The following is a 6,000-nucleotide window of genomic DNA, read 5'->3' on the forward strand; positions in this document are numbered from 1 at the left end:
TGCAATTCCCATGAGCACACAATGCCCACAACAACCATATAGTATAGCATATAAGAGGCACACCCGAGGTAACCTCCGCAGCCAGTTAAGTATATCCTTCCATTTATTTCTTGATTATTGTGGTAGTTCCCTTAATTGTTCTATTTCAGTGATCGCTAGCGCGAGGTTGTGACCTGTTATTGTGCATTTTGAAAGCTTTCTATGTTCTTGTTGCATTTGGCTCTGTAGCTCTTACTTGTGTTTTTTCCACGCAGGGTATCGCGCTTCAGCGCATACCGGGGGGTGTTCTGTCATGCCCAATTTCGTTTCAGTGTCCTTTTTGCACGTTTGGGAGTGCTACTGACTCCCCTGCAGGGCGCCATGCTCCTGTTGCAGTTGCCAGTAGAGAGGGATGGAGGGGGCGAGGTCGCGCATCGCACGATCGTGCAGTCATCATTCCATTGTTACGGGCGGCTGTCTCCGCGCATGCGCGGCGGCCATTTTAGCTCACATTTACTCTGTGATTGCGATGAGCCAGTTTGAGCGTGGATTCCTTGGCGAAAAAACTAAGCCTCGCCCACTCAGGCCGATCCTCCGGATTCTGTTTATGGGAGGCGGGCGACACGTCCTCTGATCAGTAGTCTGACGATCAGGAGGCGGCTGAACCAGCTAAGAAGAAGAAGAAAGAACACCATTTGGAGACCCCTCAGCCTAAGGTTCTGACTTTTGAGCCGGCCGATATCATTCACCCTAATTTGATGGCGTGGCTCCCGTCGCAGGAGGTGGCAGACTATGTTCAGTCGCACCTCCGTCGCCCTTACGGTAAGATGCCAGGGCTAGACTGCGGTCCGAATGCCCTAGGCCGGATCTGGCGACAAAGGTGGCTGATACCCACGAGGTGGACCCCACCATGTTAACTTATCTAAAGAAGTATTCAAAGGATCCGAAGAAAGGCATTGACCACGCTTGGCGGTCATTCCAAGACAAGCTTCTGGACTTCTCTGGCCCCATCACCAAAATTCTGGAATTAGGATACCAAGCCAAAGAGACAGGGTTTTCCATTAATTCGGAAAAGCTTATAGGATGGGCACAAAGAGCCGTTTGCCAGCTGGGCAATGCTAATTGTGCCATGTCTAGCGAGAGAAGACGGTCCATCCTTCTCAAGCTAGACCCCAAGCTCACAGAACTATCCACATCGGCGGCAGGTCCCATTGCTCAGGTCCTCCTTCTAGGCCAGCCGTTCTTAAAGGAACTTACGAAATTCTTGGCGACCTTCAGTGGTCTTGATAAAGCACAAGAATCCTTGAAAAGTGCTTTCTGTTCGGTTTTCACCAGGGCCGGACGATATAGAAGGCGGTCGTTTGGCCGAGGAAACCAAGGCGCCCCAAGAGGCCAATATCAGCAACAGCGGGGAGGATATCAAGACGCTAATACTTCCTTCTACCCCACCAGACGAGCGTGGAATAGAATCCGCAGGGGGAGATTCAAAGGCAACCAAGCCAACCAGCACGACACCTGCGGCAACCAAGCCAACCAGCACGACACCGGAAATGCAGATGAGACTGTTTTATGTTCAGAGGTTGTGTTGGGAGGATGCATTCAGTTTTTTCTTCAGGTTTGGCAAACAATCTCACAAGATGCCTGGATATTGGAGACCATTCAGGGCTAAAAATTAGAGATGTGCGGCACCCCCACTCAGGGTCCTTTGCCCCCTCCAATATATTTTTCCCAACACAATCAGAATTTTGTTTCGGATGAGATCAGGTCTCTAGTGAGGAAGGGAGCCATGGCTCCCTCGTAACTCCACCCTCAGGGTTTTCTCAGCTGCATATTCCTTGTCCAGAAAAAAGGGGGCGGGTCCAGGTTGGTCCTCAATTTGAAGGAGTTCAACGGCTGGATAGTGTATCGCCACTTCAAGATGGAGGGCATCCATCTTTTACGCAATCTTTTGCAAGAAGGAGATTGGATATTGCATCTAGATATCAAAGACGCGTACCTCTCCGTTCCTATTTATGCAAAACATTGTCGGTTCCTCCAATTGGTCTGGAAAGGCGTATGCTACGAGTACAAGGTTCTTCCCTCCGGGCTATCTTCAGCACCTTGGTGCTTCACAAAACTTCTCCGCCCGGTAGTGGAATCCTTGAGAGTGCGCGGAGTCTGGTTGATCGTCTACTTGGATAACACCATTATCATGGCGAGTTGTCCTCGACTGGTGATCACACACCTGGAATGGTTGATATCTCTCCTTCAGGACTTAGGCTTTGTGGTGAACCCTCAGAAATCCATCATGTCCCCCACGCAGTCCATAGAATTGCTAGGGTTTCAGATCGATTCGCTAAGCTGCCAGCTTTTACTTCCACCCCAAAAGATCAGATCCATTAAGAAAGAGTTGCGGGTGATATTGAACATACGAATTATCTCGTTGAGGTATGTGGCGCGAATAGTGGGTCTATGGACCTCATCGATGTAAGCCATTTTCCCAGGCACTCTTCATTATCTGGCACTCCAGCGCTTAAAGATCCAACATCTCCGCAAAGGCCTCGGGTACTCAGAAAAGATTCCTCTCTCCAATGAAGCGAGGTGGGAGATGCTGTGGTGGCTCGAGCATATGGAATTGTGGAACGGCAGACCCATATTCCAGTCCAGTCCCGACATTGTGATCGAGTTGGACGCCAGCCGCTCGGGCTAGGGAGCGCATTGCGGCTCAATATCTACGGGGGTCGTTGGTCCCAACAAGAACTTTCCTTGCACATTAATTGCTTGGAGCTGCTGGCAGGCTCTTTCGCAATCCGCAGTCTCTCACCCCTGAAGACAGATTGTTGCATTGCTTTACGAATCGACAATATCTCAGCAGTTCGCTATGTCAACAAACTGGGAGGAATGAAATCCAGGATTCTGGCGGAAATGGCCCAGGATTTTTGGCACTATTGCCTTCTTCACAGAGTCTCAGTAGTGGCAGAGTATCTCCCAGGGCAAAGCAATGAGGTGGCTGATTGGCACTCTCATTACCTTCGAGACTTCAGCGATTGGCGGCTTCACCCTCAAGTTTTGCGAGTTCTGAACCTCCTATGGGGTCCGTGTCACCTAGACCTCTTTGCCTCATGCCTCAATCGGCAACTACCGGAGTTTTACAGTTGGCGTCCGGATCCGGAGGCGATAGCCTCGGACGCAATCCTCCAGATATAGCCCCAGACTCTAAATTACGCGTTCCCGCCTGCTATACTCTAGGGCTGTTGTTGGCATTGTGTGTTTATGGGCTTTGTAGTTTTATAAAAAATACGTTTTTTGATTGGCTGTGGAAAAATAAAGCGAAGAAATGAGAAGCATATTCTTCGCCTCCGTTGTCCTTAATAGAATTGAAAATTCTTGTCACGTATGTTTGCACATTTTTAATTCACCGTCATTTGCATCCTTTGAGAGTGGGACATGCAAAATTAAAAGCTATAACTTGAGTGACTTAAGTCTGAGAGCAGAGCTGCTGCAGCTAAGAAGAATCATTGATGCTGAGTGAGGATATATCAGCGCTCTGGTCCCAAGCTAAGCCACCTACTATGCGGAAATGGAGACGGGGAGTGGATTGGTGTGGAACACAGGAGGAGCCCCTCTTCGAGGCACGGGGATGCCCTGAATTTATTGGTAAAATATGGGGCAAATGGTTCAAATTACTGCCCGTTTGAGGGATTGGGGTGGGTCAGGTACGTGAATATTTATAAACAAGTGCTGTACTCAATCCATCAGTGCCTTATGAGTCTCTGTTGCTTTTTATCGTCTGTACTGTATTTAAATAATGTGTCTGACATGCTACCAATGCATTTTTGTTCTCTAAAAAAATCCAATAAACTTGATTATAAAAAAAAAACTTTCCTTTTACATAAAGGTGGATTCTATTTGAAAAGACAATAAACAGGGACCCTGAAAGAAAGGCAAATGCGGAAATCTTTTGAAGTGTGGGATCACACAAAGTATTTACGTGTTTATTATAAAGAAAACAGAGTTAGAATTAGATATGGAAATTTAAAATGGCAGAAATAAAAGTGACTGAACATCCAAAATCTAACCTAAAACAATGATGTGTTAAATGTTGTCTATGTAGTATTACAATATTTATATTGATGTGATTGTTTTTAACCTTTGTAGTACCTGTTCTAACGATAACTAATAATAAGAATAACACAAATGTGAGTGAGAAAGTAAATGTGGTTACTAAGAAAGCAACTACAACAGAATTAACACAAGCAGATAAGAGCATGTATTATGAAAAATCGAAGTGATTCATCATTAAATGTATGCACTAAACTTCTCTACCACCACGTGGAGACAATGGATGTGAGTGATTGTTATGTTTGCATGAAACTACCTGTCTCGGAGGGTGTGACCTATCATCACCTTCCCTTAACTTATGGTGTATTTTGTAGTGTTGTAACTATTTTGTTTTATGTTACTGGTAAGTTGCAATATTTTACAGTAACATGAATTTGGTCTTCTCTGAAATTCCTATTAGAAGAAATATGAATCGAGTACTTAGCCGTTTAAATGCAGAATTTATAGGGAAATTCTTTCTAACTACAAACCCCATAGCTATAACATACGCACATAGAAACAACTTAACATGCCTTTTGCGAGATGAAGAAAATTATTTTCTGAATATAGTAGAAGAAATAAAAAGAAAGCAGTTGAGCAAAAGTTTCATATACTTCCTTGGGCTGCTTTAGAAGGAGAATACAAGAAAGGTGAGGCTCATGCTGCAATGTCCCTGGACTTGGCCAAAATGGGGACATTCTGTCTTCCTAGATTGAAAACTGAGTATAATAGTATATTAATTGGTACTATTGATTGTGAACATACCTTCCTAATAATGGTGGGGTGGGGACTAAAAGGAGGAACGGATCCTGTATTTCCCGGAATCTATTATGTTTAAGGGAAAAATGCCTATTACAGGTTACCTTCGAGATGGTATGGCAGTTGTTACATTGGCACCTAATTCTTTTCGATCTCGATGCCAACCACCCTAAGCTTCCCACCCAAACCTATCGTCCTATGCACTGGACAAGAAACGTGCACTAAACCCCTCTATCAGAGCTAGAATCCCTAATCAATTCCTAAATTCTCCTGCCACTAAACCTTACTGCCACCAGTGACCTCACCTCCCACTATGACACCAAAATAGCAGAAAGTTTTTGACACCGTTGCCCCCCTAAAATTCAAGAAATCAATAACTATCCCTTCCAGATCCTGGTTCATTAAAGACCTTAATAAGGAGAGAAGACAACTGGGACTGATTGAATAAACCTGGAGAAAAGAAATCTTGCTGATCCATATTTCCCTCCTCCGACTGGAACTCCTAAAATGCAAAAAATATATCTACAAAGAAAAATCTTCCTTCTTCTGAGCCCAAATTGACCACTCCAGAAACAAACTTAAAGCACTTTTTAACATCATCAAACACCAAACCTCCTCTATCCCACAACATTAAATTGATGCCAAATTTTTATCACAAAAAATAGCAAACATAAAACTCTATCTAGACCACACCACCTCTTTGCCGGTGACCAAAGATGGCAGTTACGCCTTTGTCATAGGATCAAGGTATACCTCGATCCTATGACAAAGGCGTAAGGAAATGAAAGACTTTTCAATCCACTCTTCACTTGGAGAATAAATATTGTGTTTTTCCGTGACTTGGCCTCAGCAACTTTCTTTGGCGTATGAATTACCAGGATGCTTTATCCCTGGCAGCTGAGACCGCCCTGCATATAGGATTCCACTGTCCTGCTTCTCCCGGGATCCCCCAAGACACAGGTACAGACCACACCGTGTTTGTAGGTTTTCAAAGTGCCGTTTTATTGCCATCTAATTTCAATGTGCAGCATTCTCAAAATGACAAGTGCCCAGCATGACGCGTTTCGTCAGTAAAACACTGACTTGATCACATGACGTGCTTCAGGCCAATCCTCATTAAATACTAGTGCAATGGGTGAAAAAAAACACCTTAATTAGCACACAGTCCGCAGTTTTTTGAGT

Source organism: Lissotriton helveticus, chromosome 4_1, assembly GCF_964261635.1.
Source record: "Lissotriton helveticus chromosome 4_1, aLisHel1.1, whole genome shotgun sequence".
Taxonomy (NCBI): domain Eukaryota; kingdom Metazoa; phylum Chordata; class Amphibia; order Caudata; family Salamandridae; genus Lissotriton; species Lissotriton helveticus.